The sequence below is a fragment of the Lissotriton helveticus genome, chromosome 6 (genome assembly GCF_964261635.1).
Source record: "Lissotriton helveticus chromosome 6, aLisHel1.1, whole genome shotgun sequence".
Lineage (NCBI taxonomy): Eukaryota > Metazoa > Chordata > Amphibia > Caudata > Salamandridae > Lissotriton > Lissotriton helveticus.
The window spans coordinates 1,528,792,824-1,528,807,747 of NC_136067.1; the positions used below are offsets into that span (position 1 = coordinate 1,528,792,824).

The 14,924-nt window shown below is 38.4% G+C and overlaps 1 long non-coding RNA gene across 1 annotated transcript in view; it reads left to right on the forward strand.

The window, feature by feature from the left end:
• The window catches only part of LOC144761809 (uncharacterized), a 100,291-nt gene extending 85,718 nt beyond the window's left edge, over window positions 1-14,573 (forward strand). The window contains exons 7-8 of the long non-coding RNA XR_013595904.1: window positions 9,297-9,360; window positions 13,352-14,573. This is a non-coding gene — a long non-coding RNA (uncharacterized LOC144761809). The remainder of the gene's footprint in view (window positions 1-9,296; window positions 9,361-13,351) is intronic.
• The last annotated feature ends 351 nt before the right edge of the window (window positions 14,574-14,924 follow it).

Genomic DNA, 14,924 nt, shown 5'->3' on the forward strand with positions numbered 1-14,924 from the left:
ATTATTCCACGGTTTTCACTCAGTTCTTTTGAGTTGGGTTTGGCATGGCCTTCCAGGTTGAAGTTCAGGTCTCCGAGTAGAATGTAATTGATAGTATCGAGGGAAAGTGCTGCACCGAAGTCCGTGATGGTGTTGGTTAGGTTTGTGTGAGGTCCAGGTTGTCTGTAGATGAAACTGCACTTTAGGGTGAAGTTAGCTGTGAAGTGGAGCTTAAACAACAGGTTTTCTATATTTAAGAATGATATGTCTGGGTAGTTGGTGCAGCAGATGGCATTCTTGTGGATGATGGTGATTCCACCTCTGGGCATGTGAAGTCTGTCTTGCCTAGCAATCTTATAGTGGTGGCTGCAGTGATGTCAGGTGCTGTTGCTGTGTTAAGCCAGGTTTCTCTGCAGCTTAGTGAGCACAGGGGTTGTAGGACAAGCATTTATGTGAGTGCAGAGTGTTGTGTGAGTGGTTGCAGGACTGTGTGAGTGAGAGAGAGTGGTGTCAGTGTGGGGCGGTACTGGGCCAGTAAGTGTTGTGACAGGGTAAGTGTATGAAAACTTGCAGAAAGTGCAGGAGAGCGCCCCCTCTGTGTTTTGTGGCACGGCGAGGAAACAGAATCAGGAGTGGCAAGGAAGATTGAGGGTGCAGAGGGAGCACCAGGATAGCGGCACGAGAGGGCAGAACCAGGCAGTGGGCACAGGCAAGACCAAACACAGACTTGCTTGTCTTTGGCATGCCTTTGATGTACCAGCTATGTGCCTGCTGTGTTTGTCCACTGCACACCCGAGCTGCAACTACCATTAAGTAGGTCCTGGGGGGGGGGGGGTTGATGTCCCTTCCTGTGCAGATGGATGATGGGTAATCCAGTGATGTCACTTTCTGTGCAGATGGATGATGGACAATGGATTGCTAACAGATTTAAAACCAAGAAGGAGGCCATTCTTCATAAGAAGCAGGACACCTGGTTTAGTTCAAACTGTCGGAAAACCAGAAAGGAACTATTGCACTCTATTAAAATTATACTAAGGGAGTCTGCTATTACTCCAGCAAAGCTAGATTTGGGACTAAGGCTAAGTTGGCAAAAGAAAAGAAAAAGTAAGGGATGAGCGAGCTGAAACATGTGGTGCAAGAGTATATTCTGGCCGGATGTGACGGGGGAGACAGGGTCACACAACAGCTGATGTTATGCCCAAATTTAAATGGAAAATGCATTTTAATTTGCATGGTGACAGGATGCATGGAAACCCATTACCTAGATTTCACTAACCCTATATATATATATATATAATTTTTGTATTATTTTAATAGAGTGTAATAGTCTATTTGACAGATCCATGAATGCAAGGGGAATACTCCCTCCTGTGATTTTTATATATTTCCCTATTATTAAATAGAAATTAATGCACTGCTCTGGTTCTCAAACAATCACAGAAAGGCCCTGCATCCTGAACACAAATGCTGCATTTTCTTTGACTGACTTTTATATCTCCAATCTGTCCATATATGTAACATATGTCCAATCTGTACATATATGGACAGATTGGAGATATAAAAGTCAGTCAAAGACAGTGCTCCAGAAAAGAGTCCTGGACCGGATGGGGTTCTGTTTGATATTATTAATCATTATCCATCAATTTAAGCTCTTTTGAATTCAGTCTGTAAGTCACACAAGTTGTCAGAATCTTGGGGACTATTGAAAATTATCCTCATATTTATAAAAAGTGGGATCAGGCTAACCTCATCTGCTATCATCCTATATCCCTGCTGGATTTTTTCTGTTTGGGGCAGAATACTGTTAGGTAGACTGCAGGCCTGGGCAGAAAATGCAGCAGTAGTGTTCATCCTTTCCCAGCAGTGGTAGTTGCACTCACCAAACTCTATTAACCGCTATAATACACCTACATCTAAACACACACTTGAAAACATCACATTATCCAAAAAACCTATACAGTGCTGATTATACAACTCAAGCACTCAAAAAACAGATTCCTGCTGTGGATGATGGAATCCTCTAGAACAAGGTGTGAAAGCAATTGAACTCCGAGATGACATGTTAAACTTGAGAATACCATTTTCAACTAATAATACAACCATGAAAGCCGTAATAAAATAAATGTGAACTAACGAAAACGAATAATAAAACACCGTTACAGAATCCGAAAACACAACTCTTGTGGTCGGAGACATGTCTTCCACTTAAATATTCAAAATTAGGGCCAATGAATCTTCAGGTTCTGGAATCCAAAGTTAAGCAACTAACCCTTATGACACGTGGGTCTGATTTGCAAAAAGAAATGCAACATGTGTCATGTGTAAGTTACACCTTCATGCTGACGGACGTTACCACCTGGTTAGGGTATTCATTAAAATGTACTTTGCATGTGGACAGAAACAGGTGTAATTGTATTGTATGGATAAATAAAGTAGACGTGCACCTGTTTTCACAACGCTGTCAATGGTTTACTTCTTTGCTTAAAATATGTATTTTAGAAGATCTAAGAAACAATGGGGCATATTATCAAGAACGGCGTTAAAATTATCCCCGCTTTAGCGTCAAGAAACTTCCGCTAAAGCGGTGATAATGGGCTTGATAATATGCCCTCGCGAATTCCCAAAGAAGCCCAGGTTTACACCAGAACATGTGCTTCTATGGGAATTCTAAGGGCATAATATCAAGCCCATTGTCAAGCTTTACCAGCAGTTTCCTGCCACTAAAGCAGTGATAATTTTAATATCGTTCTTGATAATATGCCCCAATGTGCTTTACATTTTGAACCTTCAGTTTAAAAAAATGTCACTAGCAATTCTCTCCATCAAAAACCCTATGCACCCTGAGAAAACGGAGACACTTCTCTCACATTCATGATCACTCACACGGGGATCTTTTGAGTGTAACTTAACATTTGTTGTAACACGTGAGAAATGTGTTTGCACTCGCTTGTTAATATCCATTACGTTGCACCTTACTTAATGTTCAAAACAGTGCTCAATAGTATTGCACACCAATAACTTCACACACTCCTGGGAAGACACATATGTTCAAAGGAGGCCAAAAAAGGATGCATGCCTAGAGGCTCACATTAGTAGATTATGCACACGTATTTCACGTGTGCACACTTATAGTTACAGCTTTGTGAATCATTAGTAGCTTGTGCATGTTTAAGTTGCAAATTTTTCCAGTCATGAGTCTGAGTTACACCTGGAAAAATCCTTCCTCAATTGTGCATTTTATGAGTCTGATACTCCATCTCATGAAGTTCTGCAAAGAGGAAATTACTTCAATGCATACCAGAAGAATAACAAGGAAAAGCAAGGAAGTAGTGTGATGGGTAGGCGCAAAGGGATTATCAAACAAACATGGCAAGATACATTTAGAACTCAATGAGCCAGAGTCATAGACGGATCACTGACACAACATCGACAGACAAAATATAGAGAGGACAAAATATAGAAGTAAAAATATCGACTGCAAAAATATCGACTTCCTATCTACAAACAGGTAAGTACAAAAATATCGACTCCAAAATATCGAGTGTAAAAAATATAGACTGTCAAAATATCGATTTTTTTAAATGTCTTAAAAGTACATTAAAAGTAATATAATAATAATTTAAATTAATTTAAACATATTTAAAATACTTAAATAAACGTAAAATTGAGAAATAATTAATGTAACTAAAAAAAATATATATTTTAAATACATATATATATATATATATACATATTATTTACAAAACATATACAATATTTTTACCGTAGGATAGCGAAAGGGTTAAAATTACTATTCCCTCTCTAGTGAGTGCAACAGTAGGGAAAGGGTTGGATAGCGTAGGGGTAAAAATTACTATTCCCACTCCAGCTAGTGCAACAGTAGGGAAAGCGTTGGATAGGGTAGGGGTAACAATTACTATTCCCACTCCAGCAAGTGCAACAGTAGAGAAAGCGTTGGATAGCGTAGGGGTTTAAATTACTATTCCAACTCCAGTGAGTGTAACAGTAGGGTAAACGTTGGATAGCGTACGGATGAAAATTGCTATTCCAACTCCAGAGAGTGCAACAGTAGGGAAAACATTGGATAGCACAGGGCTAAAAATTACTTTTACCACTCCAGAGAGTGCAACAGTAGGGAAAGCGTTGGATAGCGTAGGGGTAAAAATTACTATTCCCACTCCAGTGAGTGCAACAGTAGGGAAAGCGTTGGATAGCGTAGGGGTACAAATTACTATTCCCACTCTAGCGAGTGCAACAGTAGGGAAAGCATTGGATAGCGTAGGGGTAAAAATTTACTATTGCCACACCAAAGAGTGCAACAGTAGGGAAAGCGTTGGATAGCGTAGGGGTAAAAATTACTATTCCAACTCCAGCGAGTGCAACAGTAGGGAAAGCGTTGGATAGCGTAGGGGTAAAAATTACTATTCCCACTCCAGCGAGTGCAACAGTAGGGAAAGCGTTGGATAGCGTATGGGTAAAAATTACTATTCCAACTCCAGCGAGTGCAACAGTAGGAAAAGCATTGGATAGCATAGGGGCAAAAATTACTATTCCCACTCCAGCAAGTGCAATAGTAGGGAAAGCGTTGGATAGCATATGGGTAAAAATTACTATTCCCACTCCAAAGAGTGCAACAGTAGGGAAAGCGTTGGATAGCGTTGGGGTAAAAATTATTATTCCCACTCCAAAGAGTGCAACAGTAGGGAAAGCCTTGGATACCGTAGGGGTAAAAAATACTATTCCAACTCCAGCGAGTGCAACAGTAGGGAAAGCGTTGGATAGCGTAGGGGTTTAAATTACCATTCCAACTCCAGTGAGTGTAACAGTAGGGTAAGCGTTGGATAGCGTATGGATAAAAATTACTATTCCAACTCCAGAGAGTGCAACAGTAGGGAAAACATTGGATAGCGCTGGGATAAAAATTACTATTCCCACTCCAGTGAGTGCAACAGTAGGGAAAGCGTTGGATAGCGTAGGGGTAAAAATTACTATTCCCACTCCAGCGAGTGCAACAGTAGGGAAAGCGTTGCATAGCGTAGGGGGTCAAAATTACTATTCCCACTCCAAAGAGTGCAACAGTAGGGAAAGCGTTGGATAGCGTAGTGGTAAAAATATCTATTCCCACTCCAGCGAGTGCAACAGTAGTGAAAGCATTGGATCCCATAGGGATGAAAATTACTATTCCAAATTCAGCGAGTGCAACAGTAGGGAAAGTGTTGGATAGCGTAGGGGTAAAAATTACTATTCCTACTCCAGCGAGCGCAACAGTAGGGAAAGCGTTGGATAGCATAGGGGTAAAAATTACTATTCCCACTCCAGAGAGTGCAACAGTAGGGAAATCGTTGGATAGCGTAGGGGTAAAAATTACTATTCCCACTCCAGAGGGTGCAACAGTAGGGAAAGCATTGGATAGCGTAGGGGTAAACATTACTATTCCCACTCCAGCGAATACAACAGTAGGGAAAGCGTTGGATAGCGTAGGGGTAAAAATTACTATTCCCACTCAAGCGAGCGCAACAGTAGGGAAAGCGTTGGATAGCGTAGGGGTAAAAATTACTATTCCCACTCCAGCGAGTGCAACAGTAGGGAAAGCGTTGGATAGCGTAGGGGTAAAAATTACTATTCCCACTCCAGTGAGTGCAACAGTAGGGAAAGCGTTGGATAGCGCAGGGGTAAAAATTACTATTCCCAATCCAGAGAGTGCAACAGTAGGGAAAGCGTTGGATAGCATAGGGGTAAATTTTAATATTTCCACTCTAGTGAAAATAAATTATTATAAATCACATAATTATAACTCAAACACTTAATAAATTTTAATTACCACTTAATAATTAATTAATTACCAATAAAAAATTAATTAACACATTATTTAAAATAAATACCAATTAATTAATTATCATGTTTAATTAATTATATTAAATTACTTCCCACCCTATTCCCCTATAAACCCACAACCCGCTACTAAACATAAAATAATATTATTCACATAATTATCAATTAATCAAATAATAAAATTTAATTACCAATTAACAATTAATTAATTACCTATTAAAAATTAATTGACAATTTATTAAAAATAAGTACCAATCTATCAATTAATTAACATAGTTAATTAATTATAATAAAATTACTTCCCACCCTATTCCCCTATAAACCCACAACCCGCTACAAAAAATAAATTACTAAAATTAAAATATTTAACAATTAATCAATTAAAATTAATTACCAATTACATTTTAATTAATTACCAATTAATAATTAATTAACAATTAATTCAAAATAAATACCAATTAATTAATTAACATATTTAATTAATTATAATTAAATTACTTCCCACCCTATTCCCCTATAAACCCACAACCCGCTACAGAAAATAAATTACTAAAATTAAAATATTTAACAATGAATCAATTAAAATTAATTACCAATTACATTTTAATTAATTACCAATTAATAATTAATTAACAATTAATTAAATATTAATACCAATTAATTAATTAACATATTTAATTAATTATAATTACATTACTTCCCACCTTATTCCCCTATAAACCCACAACCCGCTACAGAATTATATTACACAAAAAATAGAAATTAATATTAACTTACCCAAAATTCGATATTTTTTTGTCTATATTATGTCTAGTCGATATTATGTCCATTCTATATTTTTGATTCGATATTATGTCCATTCTATTCGATATTAAAATGTTCTAGTCGATATTTTGGTAGTCTATATTATGTCTAGTCGATATTATGTCCATTCTATATTTTTTACCCGATATTATGTCTAGTTGAAATAAAAAACTTGATATTTTGACTCTACACCGTTATAGACAGAGGTTGAGTTGTTAGTGGAAGGAATTCAGTGTGTCTTTTGGGCTTGTGAGGCATGTTCAATCCAGTCTGTCATTATATTGGCAACATAGATATGGAGGGTTTATATTCTGTTTTGAACTTTAGCTGATGACCCCAATAAAACAGCTGAAAAGGTCAATGCAGGCATCTATAATCATCCAAACACTAATGGTCCTAACTTGTTGGTCTAGACAGTGGTGGAGTTTGATCAACAACAAAGGTATTAACTGCACTGTTTGGTGAACACATTATTCTGTTTTTTAATTGTCAGGGAGGGATCATGAAAAAATGACCAAGTGTTTACAGTTGTTTGTGAAAATTTTAGTACTGAAGATCAACATGGAAGAGGACGAGCAAGTGTTGATCCAGTTCGGTGATAGCATAAGGAGATAACTGTATTGTTTTAGCATTTAGGGCTAGACAGTTGGTTTCCATTCAAGATGAAATCATTTTGACTTGCTTACCAAGTTCATTGTATCATTTCATGATATCCTGTGTAAAGATATTGGGAACTTTTTGAACAAGACGCAAATTGAATAAGTGATTGCACAACATTGATGGGGCGCTTTTTAGAACCAAAACCATGGTCGAGCTTTGATGACTACTGGGATGCATTTTCAAAGCCCCTTGATCGCAAATTGTATTTTCAATTCAGAGCCGGCTGTTTGTCACAAAAGTCTTTTACCGCAAATGGACCACATCAGGTGACAACAAATGCCCTATTTGCACTGACCTAGAAGAAATGTATTCACATGTATTGTTTGTCTGACACGCTTATGTTGGACCACGCAAAGTATGGTTGGCAAAGACATGCAGGAACATGGGCACCAGTTCATGTAGTATTGCCTTGCGAATCCTGTGTACTGATCCATCACACCACTATACAATCCCGGTAGCAAAGTTTTTAAGATGGATGTGATCTATAAGATCTCAATTACTGACTGTAAATAAGTGAACTCGGAATCATGCTACCCGTGGTTGTGAAATTACCCTTTGATTACTGAGCTGTGGTGCTTTTCAATGATCCTGATGACGTAGTCACCAATTGATAATATTATTGTTCATGCTTCTCCTTTTAAGATTTTGCTGTATTATAAGGTATTATGATGAATTGATTTTTAACTATTTGTGCACATTTTTATAATATTTTAATCCATTGTCCTATAGTTTTACCTGTATTTTCATGTTCAATACTTTTATGACATGTATTGTTGAATAAAGCTTACTTTGAATTGAATTGAAACAGATATCCTGTGAGACGGTAGAAGAACTGATTATCACCCGCATAAATGTGTAAAACCACGGTCTTTGGATCTTGCAACATGTTTATGCCACAGACATAAATTAAATCGTCTTAAATGGTTTATATGCAACTCTATGTACTTGAGATTTTATGATGTGTATGATCATGTTATTGGTCGATTAAATAAATTAAATAAATTGATTAAAGTGAATAGTGATAGGAGGAAGCCTTGAAACTCTTCACCAGTCACTATAACTGGAGCTACCATTTTTTTGTAACCTTTTATCTGGGTTATCTTATTCTCCAGGAAATCTCCAAACACTGTTACACTAGTTTTGTATGTTGTGGTTGATGGTGTTGAATACTATAGACAGAGCACCAACAAGGTGGCTCTTCCATAATCAGTCATCCACAACAAGTGCGCTCGGACGTCCATTTATGCTGACTCAATAGTGCTTGCTGTATGAAAATCAAACTATGATCTGGTATTGAGTGTGTCACTAGATATTTAGCAAGCTGGGTCTTTTTTACCTCTTGCTTCCAAAAAGGGAGATTCACAATTGGGCAATAATGTGCAAGAGCAAAACCATCCAATTTGAGTTTCTTTAAAAGAGTGTTAAAAGAGTGTTGAATCAAGCTCTTTTAAGGCAACACAGTATTACGATTTTTTTAAGAACAGGTCCAAAATACCTACTATTGAACATGTATGGAGTCAAGGTGTTCCTTAATCATGCTAGATATGTCGGTACGAGACCTGGTTCATCCAAACATTTTATGATAGCAATTGTTTCCATGATAGCAGAGACCTCTTCAGATGTTACTGTTGTCAGGCTAAAATGTTGAAGATATATAGAAGGTTTCCTAAGCAAGGATGATGAGAGACTTTTTTGTTTAAGCTGGAGCAGGGATGGAAATTGTACCCGGTCTGTGAGATTTTCTGATACTGGTTAATCTATCACTAACAATTGCTACTTTATATGTCTGTTACTCCTGGCATATTTTCGGTGATATGGCTGGCATCTCTCAGCCCCTAGCCCCCAAGGTTAAAAAAGCACTGATTTTAGTCAAGTTTCTGAAAATCTATTCAGCTGTATAGAGAGTGCATCCAAACCATATTGTTAAGAACAATTATTTTGCCCATTTATGCCACCTTGTAGTTGCAACTCTTAATTTGGACTAAAAAAGGCACAAATCTTCTTTGTACCATTTTTCGTAGGGTATTCTCCTGCCTCAGCCTGTACTCCATCTCCAGGAACAAACCTGTCAAGGATATAAGGAAGGTAATGTATAACTAGCTCCTACCACTTCTTGGTATGACCCAGGTGGGAATGCTTCTAGATTCACCAAATGTATCCTAACACAGTTCATCATGAGATCTTTAAGATAGCCTCTAAGGGTCTGGTGTGTATTTGGCCTATAGAGCCCTGCTAAGTTTCCCAGTTTCAAATGTGATGTGCTGCTCCAGTCTAGGTTTTTTCTTTGAATTCTAGTCTTGTGTATTTCATTACATAACATGACTAAAAGTCCTAGACTTGAAAGGAACAACAACCTGGCCTGGAGCAGTAAGTACATCCCATGTGGACCTAGAAAACTTGGCAGCTATCCCTATAACTGTCACACAAATCCAACCTAGCTCACCATTAAGATTGTGGTCTTTTCATAGAAGAGACCCTCACATGGACTGTTATTCAGAAGATTACTTGAGGCCAGCATACAGTGAAGGGTATGCCCCTTTTCATGGTTTACCTTATGGGTTACCATCTCCTCCCACCCCCTTTGCTTAAGACCTAGCTCCAGCATGAAGCCCAACAGAGACTAAATCCCAGAATCTTCTATGCCTGCACAGATATGAAAGTGTTCAATGATTATAAAATGACTGTTGTGCGTGCATAGATGATAGAATACATTTTTCTGATTGTCTTCTCAGTCTTTCTTTCTTCCAGGGGGTCTGTACAAGAGAGCAGTGGGCCTGGAAACTTGCTTACTTGTACATATTTTATAGGTCATAACCTTAACTAAATGATACGACAGTGAGAGACCTAAGTGTGGCACAGGCTCACTGCTAGTACAATTGTACCCCTTTTACTTGGGAGCCAATTGATGTGATGTATGGCATAACTCATTGGCATCATAATATTTGTTTTTATCTCTGAATGATGTTTAAACCACGAACAGAGTTAACTTTATTTCTTTCAACACAGCATATAGATCTGCTGCATCAGTTATTGCTGAGAGGGTATTTATTATGCATAGAGTCACACCTTTGGCAGTGGTAGTGTAGCCATATTTTGTATGTGACTTTAAGCCTCTGGCAGCTAACCCTTAATCAAAATTAAAAAAATGCATTCATATAATTAAATTGTTGCTACAGATTACTAACGTTAAAGAGCATCATGCCAGCTTTTGCAGACTGCCAACAGAGAACAACTAAGTACATTTCAGCAAACAAGGCCAGCCCTTAATTATAAGCATGAGAGATCTGTCACAAATGGAGAGCCTTAGCCCTATCACAGCATATATTCCTGGCAATTGTCCCATTATCAGGTGGGGAGGTACTGCAGAACTGCTTTCACTGGGTTTGATGCACAGATGAAATATGGAAAACTTCAGTGAGCGCATTAAGAGGAATGTTGTAAAGAAAGTGAATATCCAAACCTGACTCTAAAATAGTAATATATTCATATCAATTTATTGATGATTTTTGGGGAGTACCAAACGATTTGCTCTATCCTACTCCTCTAACACACAAAAAATGCATAAATGTTGCTCAAAACCACTGTTTCACAAAAAATGTTAAAACTAATAAACCCGTTGAGAAACTTAAATGATTCAATCATACATGAAGCTAAAGAGAAATAAGGTGTCTGCATTAACCGTCTACTTTCACTGAATAGACATCTCTGTCCCCTGAAGCTCCTTGATAGCACTACCCACAAAATTAGGAGAGCTAGGTGTCAACCCTTGCATGTTTGCATTACGTTTGCAGTCTTATGGTCTGCAAGCTTCTCCTTTTCAATAGATAATTGCACAGTTTGAGCTGTGGTTGTGTTTTTGTATTACTTCTAAACTGTAGCCATGTTTGGGAAGCCACAGTCAAATGTAGCTACCTGATATAACAAGAAAATGAATCGTGTGGGGTGGTCTGATCCACTTTTGGGTTGCCCCTAATGGAAAACCAGCTAACTTCCAGTCAAAATGTGTCTACCCCTGTAGATAGCTCACTTCAGTAAGTCAAGTCATCATAGCTGCATACTGAGTTGAGCAAATGATATGGCATGAATCACATTATTACAACTAGGCATACAATGAATTATTACTTTACTCACAATAAATAGAAATTGATTTCTGAGTTCCAGTAAGTGTTCCCATAATAGCTGGAAATAGGATTATTGTTCAATGACTGGATGATGGTGCTGGACTACCTGGGTCTGATTCACAAAACTTTCTCCCATGTGAAGTGTGACTTATTCTTGCACAACCAGAAGGAAAAAAGAACTCGGCAGTCAGGACATGGTGTTCAGAATTTCAGCATCCTACTGCTATTTATCTACTACATTTAAAATTATAAGGCACATTCAGGAAGTCAAGAGGGAGTTCTAGGAAAGTGCTGGGTGCCTTCACAGATGTACTTTGTATACAATAAGGACAGTGCGATATTCATGTAGAAGAGTTCCATAGCTACCCCTGAAAACATTATTGGTTTTCATAGGGGATTTAGTTTCTTGGTACTGTAGATTATGTTGCAGGTTTGTTAGTTTTGAGGATAGACTCCATATAAAATTGTCTGCCTTTATATCTGTTCACTCTTTATGTACAGTACTACCTTTCAAACTAATGTGGCAAAGGCTCTAGGTTCCTAAGCCTTAGTTACAAAAAGGCTTCATAGTCAGAAGACTGGAGTGGGGCTTCAGCTTCTTTGCATTTTGAACGTTTATTCAATTGATGGTATAACCAGGTTTTGGCTTCTGGACCCTTATTATTCAAGATTAGAGTTATTGCTTAGTTAAAAGCAGTTGTCTATTTATGTAGTCATCATTCGATCCAATAGAAATCCTACATGGTTTTCATGATCCATATTATAAAGAACCCTACAAACCTCATTCATCATAAATTAGAGAACATTTTGGCATAGGATTAATGATCTAGGATTGAAAGAGGCAGACTTGACAGGACCCTTTTAACTTTTTAAGAAAATTAAGATTGTCATTTTACCCTAGTATTGTGTCGACTGTAAAACTGTCAAAACACTGTCAACATTTACCCGAAAGTCCGCTCTAGATTGCCTTTTACAACTCAGCAAGGTAAACATCATGGATGGCCATTTGCTTTACCAAGACAGTGCTTACCTCTTTACAGAACAAATTAACTTTGGATGCCAACAAAACAAGTACACCCTTACCTAAAGGACCGTGGCTAAATTAGAACTGAGTGTGCCATAAAACCTTTAATGTTCGCAGTGTTGAACTGGTTATGGTCAGAATCAAATGGTTATATGTTCAATGCAGTAACAAATGCTTGGGTAACCCAATTTAAGGTGAGTGTGTGTGTGATCATAAATATTAGTAGGCCTCGTTAAAGGACACAATGGACTAACAAAATATTAAAAATTGTTATTTACTAACCTCTCTGAATATTAACCCAAATACTAGATAACATTACTATTGATTGTACTGCTACAGGAGCCATCGTGATACCTGAAACACACAGTCAGGCTACTCGCTTTTCATAATAATTTGTATTAGAACATTGGGACATTGAGTGTGCCATCGAAGACAATGGAGTAGTTCCAGGCTTCTAATGGCTAGTATAAGCCCGTAGCTCCAACATTCCAATGTTTGACTTCATGTTTCTCCTTTTTTATTTTAGAACGTTCTACCCTTAGTGGGTGGAATGTTCTAACAGCCTTATAATCCTTCTGCCTCAGGCTAGACCGTTAGTTAAAGTCCCCCTTCCTTGTTATAGACCATAGCCTGTGGCTCAGGCCTTTAACTCGGGTTCAGGGCCTTTATCAACCAGTATATTCCTCGGAAACAGACTATAATAGCATGTAGAAATGTGTACCAGTCCCTTTAGAATGATATGCTATGTCAGGTTTTACTGAGTTTAGTACAATATAATTGGGCAGTAGCTGAGCCACTTGCTGAAAGTAAGCATTACCTGAATCATGAATCACCCGGCATAATGAAGTTGTAACAGTATTTGGATTGACAGTTGTAAAAATGATAAATGAACTCAATAATGATTGCCATTTTCTTTCTTTCACATTTGTAGTTGAAGCTAGATTCATGTTACCTGGGAGCCACCAAAGAAGGATTCTTTGCCAACTGGCCTCTGCTACGCAAATTAACCAATATTATATGTTATACTGTATAAAAAATCAACGCGTAGAGTAAGAGGAATCTACCCTTTCATATAGCTGTGCTTTCTGATATTCCTACTCAATAGCACCATAAGATCAGGCACTGTAACAACAATATAATGAACACAATATGTGTGCAGTCAGCATTATACTTAAAGTCTACAGATAGATCTCTAAATCACAATCAGGCTAAATGAATTGGCTTTGATATCATATGTGTTATTGATTATCAATTTTGTAAATGTTTATCCTGTGCTATGAGTGACAGTCTTTGAAATCCTGCTAGTATTTTGGTCTCTGATTGCTAATTGTGTGCTAATGGAGTGTTATAGGCTACTCAGGAGCATAAAGTAGAAGTCTTTTCCTCACCTACTTTCCACAATTTAAAAATGCCTCTCAAGAGTATCAATAGGAACATTTTATCATGTGACTTAAGACAGAACATGTGTATTTGTTGGGCACGTTCTTTCTGTATTTGTTGTGTGGCATTACATTCCAAATGCATGTGAATAATTTACCTCTGCTGCAGCACAGATGTTTATCTGAGTGACATCACTCTAATTGGTATGTTTTTTCAATAGTGTGTTTGTTTTTGGGAGAAAACACATTATTCTAAAACAGGTGTCTTTCCTGAACAGGTAAAGCAGGTGGATATAAGTTACTCCTAGCTCTATATTTCTATAATAGTAATGTTATCTACACTTACATCAGCAGCGGCATTATGTAGGCTTTGAAAGCACTATTGCAGGGATACCACCCCTTCATGCCCAAGGCTTTATATATCTGTGAGCCTGTCTACAAACTAAGTGAAATTTTAGAGAATCCTCACCTAATTTTGGAGGAGGGACATACTATGGGGCGATTATGATGGCGGACGGACTGCCTCCACAGGGCTGGCGGTGGCAATCCATCCGCCATTCTCCCTGAAATGACCCCCCGCCACATTAGGATGGCTGGGGGGTCCGCGGAGGACAGCAAGACCGTCCGCTGCTTTTCCGCCTGTCGCCTTCACGACCGGCGGAAAAAGTGCTCACAAATGGTGGTGGTGTCTGCGAGACACCGCCAACCATATTAAGATGCTGGCGGTCCAATGCCTTTCCACGGCGGCATTGCCGCGGCGGCATTACCTTTGGTACCCCCCTGCAGTTGCATGCACAATGCGGCAGGTACCGCGCGGTGCCTGCCGCTTTGTGCATGCAAATGCACAGCATGCATTTTTAACTTTGCGGCAGGTACTGCTTAAAGCAGCACCCGCCGCAATGTTAAATATACAGGATGTGACCGCAGGGATGTGGTCACATCCTAATTCCAACTGAGGGAATGCCGCTGCCCCTGCGGACGGTCCCTCCACCTCGGGGGTGGCGGACGGACGCAGGTCCGTCCGCCATCATCATCGACCCCTATATTTGGTTGCTTTAATGTATTCAAGAGCTACAATTTCTTTTTTGTTTGAGTAATTTCTCCATTTTTAAATGTTAAACTATT